We start from the raw sequence: 8,191 nt of genomic DNA on the forward strand, positions 1-8,191 counted from the left end.
ACCTGAGACCCATGGAAGGCCACTCAATGCTCTTCCCACTGAAACACTTCTCCAGACCTTCATTTGCCTCTTTGTATGCTACCATTCTCTTATTTTTATTATCACAGCTTTTCAATTTACTTAAGTTTATTTTTAATACAAAATATATAAAGTCAACATTACTCTCTTGACAAAGATTGTTTAGGGCATTTGAGCCAATGTGTAGTAACGTGTGACTTTTCCTTTGTGGATTCTAATTTTTACTGTAATTGTATTACTAAACTGTTCTGAGAGTATGTAAATCAGTCCATTAAATCACCAAGATTGTGCAATAATCCACCTACTAAATTAAACAAATAACTTCCTCACACTTAGGCAAAACTCCCTCTTTGCTCTTTAAATATGATGACCATTTCAAATATGAGTTAAGAGACCACTACTAGATTTGAAATGTTTATGAAATTTCAAAAATTTAGTTAATATTCTAATAATTCAAACTATAGACTTTCGTTTTTTTTCAGTGTGCTATGCTTTTATTTATTATCATGCATAAAAATGGCAATGAATATACTCATAGTACAGTGTTAATCTGACAAAGTACTTTTATAAGTATTTCAGGACAATCAAGTCACATATTTACGTTTCCATGGAAACAATAATTTGACACAACTGGTAAAGAAGAAATTATCCAAACTGTTTCTAAGAATTTGTATTAATATTGAAAACTGTCACAAATATTCAAGTTTCAGCATTGTAAAGATTATTGTTTTACAATATTTCATATGGTATCAAAAGAATGCAAACAAAAGTATTTAAATTTCTCCAGTAAGAAGCATCTTACTAAATATTGGTAAAATATGGGCACAATGTTACACTTTCACTTGCATCAAATCACATATAAAGAGAGGGAAACAACCCAATGCTTCTTTAAAGTAGCATTGTCTAGGCAACATTTAACACTCAGAAATAGTATTGTTCCTGATAAATTATTTTTCTTCTCATCACCATTGACTGACCAAGATGTGAAAGTTCTGAGTCTTGTTTTCATCCTTAGCCCAGTTTTTATTTTGATTCTAAGCCTTTTCAGGTCACTTTCCTTGCTTAGAGTACCCATGAAAATCTCTTCAGTTCTTCCATATTATTATTAGGAAGATTTTTAGGAAGAGTTCAGCTGTTTCCATCTACTTGTCTCCCTAGAAGGTTTTTAGGGCTTGCTAACCAGGCTGAGGAGATCTCACTTCATATACTTTGACAATCAGCTTGTTTCCGAAGTAGAGGTTTCTTCCAAAAAAGAACGTGAATTTGCAGCCAGTCTTAGGGTGTCTCAGTTCCTTCACCTCCAGATTGGTTAAATACCTTAATATCTCTGCATCCCGACCCCTAATCCATGGCGGACAACTGAAGGTGGTTCCTGAAGGCAGTCATCCAGATTCCTGGGATATTCTGAATGATGTAGTTCCTCCATCCCAGATGGTGTTTCCGCATCCCCACAAACTTCTGCTCCAGATGTTGAAAGGCCCTGTCGGCCTGGGCATTCACTGTCCAGTTCCAACTGGATGGCCTTCAGCGAGTTCTTGTGAAGATCAATGCCCAGGTGCCAAGGCCCTGCCTCTTCCTGCACCCCCTCACTCCCCCACTTGCCTCCAGCATCTCCATTTCTTCACCTGCGACCTTCTGCTTCACCTCATTCACCTCCTCCCTCCCTTGTATTGCCACTTCTGACTTCTCTTCCTCTGCTACAGAGCTGGTGCCCTGTTCAGTTTTTACATCATGGGCTTGGGCCTCCGGCTCCCCCCAGTTTCTAGGACCCTCTTCGCATCTTTCAGTGCCACTGGACCATCGACTGGAAGAGGAGTCCCGCCCTGCTAGCTGAGGCCACCTGCATCTGGGGATCAAGGCCCATGACACCCGGGGACTCTGGGCTCCCCCACTATCCCCACGTGGACCTCACCTGTCACCACCTTCTCACCAAGCAGCCGACACCAGCCTGGGGTCCACCCCACAGTGTAAGCATTGCAGAGGCCTTGGTTGTTGGGGGCAGGGTCCCCTAGTCCTGCTCTGGGCCCCTCCCTCATGTCATGTCATGTATAGTCTTACAGACTCAGTTTTACACACACAACTCCCCTCACAGTCCACGCAGCCCCAGCTTCCACTATAGTTTTTTGAGAGTCTAAGTTATAGATACATGTAGATGAAAGTGAAGAGAGTGTTTTATATTTTAAATTTTAATATTTATCTACAGAATACCTTTTTTTTAGGGTGTTACAGAGTGGAATTCACATTTTTTACAATATTCTTTAATAGCTGTAGATAGAAATACTTTATATGTTCTGGCTTCCTGACCTGGAGAGTAGGGCTTATTTATATATATTTTTATATCAATATTACTTGTGGACCCTCATTTTCTACTGGTGAATAAATTGCCAATGTGAGCACCTTGTCCATTTTATAAACAGGCATTGCAATAGGCAGGTTATACATTAATACAGAGAACCTCTACATGAATAATTGCTTCTTTACAATGCTCCAGGTGATAAATACAGTTAAGTACATTCAGTGATAAATTATTGTATTTACAAAATTAAACCCTAGCTTATATAATAAGTTATGTGACTTGTAAAAAACTTTGTACAAAACACTCAGTTTTGTACATTATTCCTCCTGTTCCTTTTCAAGGACAATATTATCCCCAGACAAGTGGTTGCCTTAAAGTTCAAACATCTATTCTGAATCGTATATAAAGTGGGTATTGTCCTTGTGAAAAAAAATATATATGAAGGTTAATTTAATAATTAGGTACCTAAGGAGTTTAATAAAATACTTAACATGGAGAACTTTAATATACCATAAACTATTTCAATTTATGAGAAGTTTATTTATAGAACTTTATTTTTATATATTCAAGCCATAATTTACTTTGAGTAAATTAAGTGGTAGGAAATAAAACTTCAAGTAAAGAGACACTAAAGTTGTTTTAAAAGTTCTGTTACCACATATAGCTATCTAAACATTTAACTATCTAAATTTCATCTTTTTTCCTTTTTATTAATGAATATTATTTATTCTTCTGCTGTATATCCATGGAAAGTTTTTCTTTTGTTCCTACAAAATATTGTTAAGTTTTACCTGAACATGATTCAATATATTTGTGTGTTGATTTAAATATATAAATAAAAAATATACAGACACACATTTGAACAACTGTATACATTATATATTTTTTATTTCAATTTATCTTATCTGATAACGGTATTTGATAACTTTGCTTTGAGTTTTTATATTGTTGTTTAGTTTATTTTGAGTTCTTGCTGTGTAGTGTAGTCTTGTGTGGGACTAATTGTGGCTTTGAATTGAAATATTTCTACCTTATGTCCGGGATGATGGGGTTAGAGGCATCTACCATCATGCATGGTTGAATGGTAAAATTTCTGTAGTATACTACATAACTAAATAAATACATCTCAGATGAAGTAACTTGGGTTTTTTTGTGTGTGTGTGTGTGTTACTTCAAATTAAATCATATGTGATAAATTATGTATCCATAAGTTTTTTACTTGCCATAATTCTAAAGTGATTATCTAAAATCTTATTTAATATTCTTCTAGAGTAGCATGCATATGTGGTATAAAAAGTTACAAGAATTCAAATGGACTGGAAGATATTGCCTGTGTAGATTAGATACATGGATCATAAAAGTGATATATCTAGTGATTGAATGAATAGATGAATGAGAAAAGAAATGAAAAATGCATATTGGTTACAGTATCAGGTACATGAATCCATTCACGAAAACTCACATCAAGGAAAACAAAGATGAGAGAAAAAAGTGGAACACAGTCATTTTATTAGAAGGACAATTTCACTAAAACTGTGAATGTTTGTGTTAGAAAAATCAGGATAATCTTCCTTTACTATCTTCCCATGTTTTCTTTATTGGTTGGTAACCTCTAGCATATCTTGGTCAGTATTCTGACATTGTAGCTTACATATGTATTGTGCCATAAGATTATTTAATATCAATTTGTGAAAACAAATGATATGCATATTGTTTAGTAGTACTTTTAAAGTTTACAATGTATTCCTTATTCAGAACCTAGGATAAAAAATTTTCAATACTGAATTTTTCTGTAGCTACATAAGCAAGAACCTAGAAAGTGGCATCAGTTTGTAAGCACTTGTCTCTGCTTGACTATATATGATTCTGCAGGGATTAGTTAGAATAGCTTCTAGTTTGTGGACTGCATTTTAAAATGTTTCTGCCTTGTAACAATCCAAGACAACAGCCAAAAGAACATGCCCCATCTCAAATACACGTTTCTTAGGTCTGTGAACCTAAGCACAGTTCAGAGGCAATCCATGTAGACACAAGAGAGACTTCTATATGGATGTGCATATATGTCACAGCTCTTAAAAATTCATTTGTCCACATGATTTATGTCTTAAAATGAAAGTCAACAAATGGTGAAATTATATATTTATTCAAAATAGGCTAAAGAAAATATTATTTATAAATCAAACAATACATATAAGCATGATTTTTAATTTATTATTATTATTGTTATTATTTTTGAGACAGGGTTTCTCCGTTTAGCCCTGGCTGTCCTGGAACTCACTCTATAGACCAGGCTGGTATCGAACTCAGAAATCCACCTGCCTCTGCCTCCTGACTGCTGGTATTAAAGGCATGCACCACTACTGCATGACTATTATTATTGTTATTATTATTATTATTAATCTTTAATCTTTTTTTACAGTCTGCTACGCACACTCCAGTGAAGTCTGCGTGGCAGACCGAGAGGCCTGAAAGCACTCATGAGGCAAAGAGTTTCAAGGAAACATAATCTCCTGGAACCAGGCATTCTCATAACCCATATAGTCATACCCTATCCCCGTGTTAGTCTGGTGTATGGATCCACGTGCTCTCTTTTAGTCTTATATTATTATAAGTGCCTTTAAAGATTGAATTCTGACATAGCTATGCCTACGCCAGTGTTCCAACATCCTAGAAAATCCCAGACAAGGGAATTCACAATGTGAATAGGTGGGTTTACCATGAAAGAGTTAGGGAATCCCCCTGAGACAGGTTTCTTCACTAGGCCCAAAGAAACAGCATAAATCAGGCATTTACTAAGAACCCCTCATGGTGGGCTTAACAATAGACTAGCATTACACCTGGCTCCCTTCTTAGTGGCAGCGGCCTGGTCCCACCTTCTTTTAATGTATATATTCCTTATGTTTTGTGTCACTGCAACTCAGCGGATATATCTCACCTGGTTTCTTGTTATTCTTCTGTATAAAAAGTTCGATGCTCAACTTGACAAATTACATTCAGATTCTACACAACCTCTCCTTTTGATCTGCTGTCATTCATTTCACCGACTCCTTGTCCACCTGCAAACAGAGACCCATTCTACGCAGAAAGGGACCAAAAGGGTCTGCAGCAACAGTCCAGTTGTTATCCCCTCTTCTTCTTCCCTCCAAGAGTTCCTTATCCCATTCCTCCTCCCCTTTCTCCAAGAGAATGTCCCCATACCCACATTCCCCAAAGCCATCCTGCTAAGCCTTCTTACTCCCTGGGGCCTCAAGTCTCTGAATGGTTAGGTGTATCTTCTCTCACTGAGGACAGACCAGGCAATCCTCTGTTGTATATGTGTCTGGGGCCTCAAACCAGCTGGTATATGCTGCCTGGTTGGTATCTCAGTGTCTGAGATATCTACTGGGTCCAGGTTAGTTGAGACTGCTGGTCTTCTATGGGGTCGCCCTCCTCCTCAGCTTCTTTCAGCCTTTCCCTAACTCAACTACAGGGACCCCGACTTCAGTCCGTTGGTTGAGTGTGAGTGTCTGCTTCTGTCTCAGCCCACTACTTGTTGGGCCTCTCAGAAGGCAGCCATGTCAGGCTCCTGTCTGTAAGCACAGCATTGCATAGTAATAGTGTCAGACTTTGGAGCCTCCCCTTGAGATGGATCCCAATTTGGGTCTGTCACTAGACCTCCTTTCCTTCAGTCTCTTCTCCGTTTTTTTTTTTTTCCCTGCATTTCTTTTAGAGGAACAATTCTGGGTCAGAGTTTTTGACTGTGGGTTGGCAACCCCATACCTCCTCTAGATGCCCTTTCTTTGTACTGGAGGTGGACTCTACAAGTTCCCTTTCCCCACTATTGGGCATTTCATCTAGGGTCCCTTCCTTTGAGTCCTGAGAATCTCTCACCTCCCAGGTCTCTGGAACATTCTAGAGGGTCCTTTCACCTCCCACCTCCTAGGTTGTGTATTTGCATTCATTCTGCTGGTCCTCGGGGTTCATGTCTGTTCCCTCCCAATACCTGATCATGTTTACTTTTCCCTGCCCCCTCCTCCTCTCCCACTAAGTTCCCTCACTCCCTCTGACCTCTTCTTTCTTCTCCCTCCCAAGTGGGATTGAAACACCCTCACTTGGGCCCTTTATAAAATGAAAATACTCCTGTGAAATATCTGCATTTTTCAAAATGACTACAGAAAAAAATGTTTTTCATAAAATATAAGAAAAAGACATATTTAAGAATGTTTTGGAGTATGGTTTTACAAAAGGTTTTTTTTTCTGTTTTAGAATTTTAATGATATTTTAAAATAACCTTTTAAATTCTCCTTGCATTTCTTTAATTTATAAGGATGATGCTTAAAAGTCTGTTTGATGGCTGCATATGGGATGTATCACCAGGTAGAGCAGTCCTTGGATGGCCTTTCCTTCAGTATCAGCTCCACTCTTTGTCCCTGTATTTCCTTTAGACAGGAGCAATTTTGGGTTAAAATTTTGAGAAGAGTGGGTGGCCCCATCCCTTAACCAGGACCAGTGCCTAACTCCGGATAAGGTCTCTATAGGTTCTTTTTCCCATTTGTTGGGTATTTCAGTTAATGTCATCCCCGTTAAGTCCTGGAAGTTTCTTGCTTTACTGGCCTGGGACTTTCTATTGACTAAACCCAGTTCCCCATCCCTCAGGTGTGTGGGTGTGGGAGCACTCTTATGGAGCCAGGGGAAAAGGGGATGGGATGGGGGCTTCTCAGAGAGAAAACCAGGAAGGGGTGTAGCATTTGAAATGTAAATAAACAAAATAACCAATAATTAAAAAAAAAAAAACTCTGGTATTTCAACACATATCATAACGTGGTCTTCTAATTACATTTAGAGCAGAAATACTTAAATACTCAAGAATTGTTATTTATACAGATTATAAATTTTCCACAGTAAATTTGACTACAATGAATTGGTCTTTGCATACAAAATGTGATATCATAGCTATATTTAATGAGATACATAATTCATTTCTAATATACTATGACACACTTCAACTTATGACACTACAATGTGGAAAAAAGGCCTCCATCCTTCATGACTAGTTTATTTTGTTGAAATGTTTATAGATGGTAGAATTAGTTTAATTCTTATAAAGCAATAGCCATGGAATATTGCATGTCTCTTTACTCTGTGCTGTTCATAAATATTCAAGTAAGAAATATCACTTACTAAACTAGGAAAATGAAAGTGTACACAGAAAAACTGGCTAACGAAGACAAAGGAGGAGCAAGGACATGGTGGGTCATGCTTGTAATTTCATTCCCTTTGTAGTTAAAGTAATGAAGATTGCAGACACAAGATAAATCTGGGGAAAAGAGAATGTTGTAGGACAGCCTGGACTACACAGCAAGGTACCCTTGACACTTGCGAATTTTCTTTTCATTTACATAGTATGGAGAGTCAAGCTCTAATACCTTCATTTTTCCTAAATAATGAAATTTGCACATATGATTTGCATAGGCAATGCACCTTCACAGTGCACTATTCATCTAGTTTCAAATTTTTATCTTCTTAGAAGCTATAAAACCTGCCAGTGATTTGTCAAAGGTCCATCCATATTGCTTAGCTAGGGAAATGGTCTACTTCCACGTTTTCTTTGGAACATGGTAGTAAGATCATCTGTGGTTTTCAATATAAATTTCACATTTGCATATTTGCAGATAAATTATTCACATTGCAACTGTGATAAAGAAATCACAAATAGTTCTTAACATCCAAAAAGAAAAAAGTCCCAAAGTTGGTGTTCAGATACATTAATAACAAATACCGTATACATCTAGTTAACTGTGTAAAGCATCAAACTTTATTATGTAAACATAAGTCTATCTAGTTTTCAGCTATTCATTTGCCAAATCATGTACATATTAAACACCATTTATATTGAAT

The 8,191-nt window shown here is 37.2% G+C and overlaps 1 pseudogene; it reads right to left on the reverse strand.

Annotated features, from left to right (window-relative positions):
* Positions 1 to 1,193: 1,193 nt before the first annotated feature.
* Positions 1,194 to 2,054, reverse strand: LOC110306530 (annotated as a pseudogene).
* Positions 2,055 to 8,191: the final 6,137 nt, after the last annotated feature.

This window comes from Mus caroli, chromosome 12 (genome assembly GCF_900094665.2).
Source record: "Mus caroli chromosome 12, CAROLI_EIJ_v1.1, whole genome shotgun sequence".
Taxonomy (NCBI): domain Eukaryota; kingdom Metazoa; phylum Chordata; class Mammalia; order Rodentia; family Muridae; genus Mus; species Mus caroli.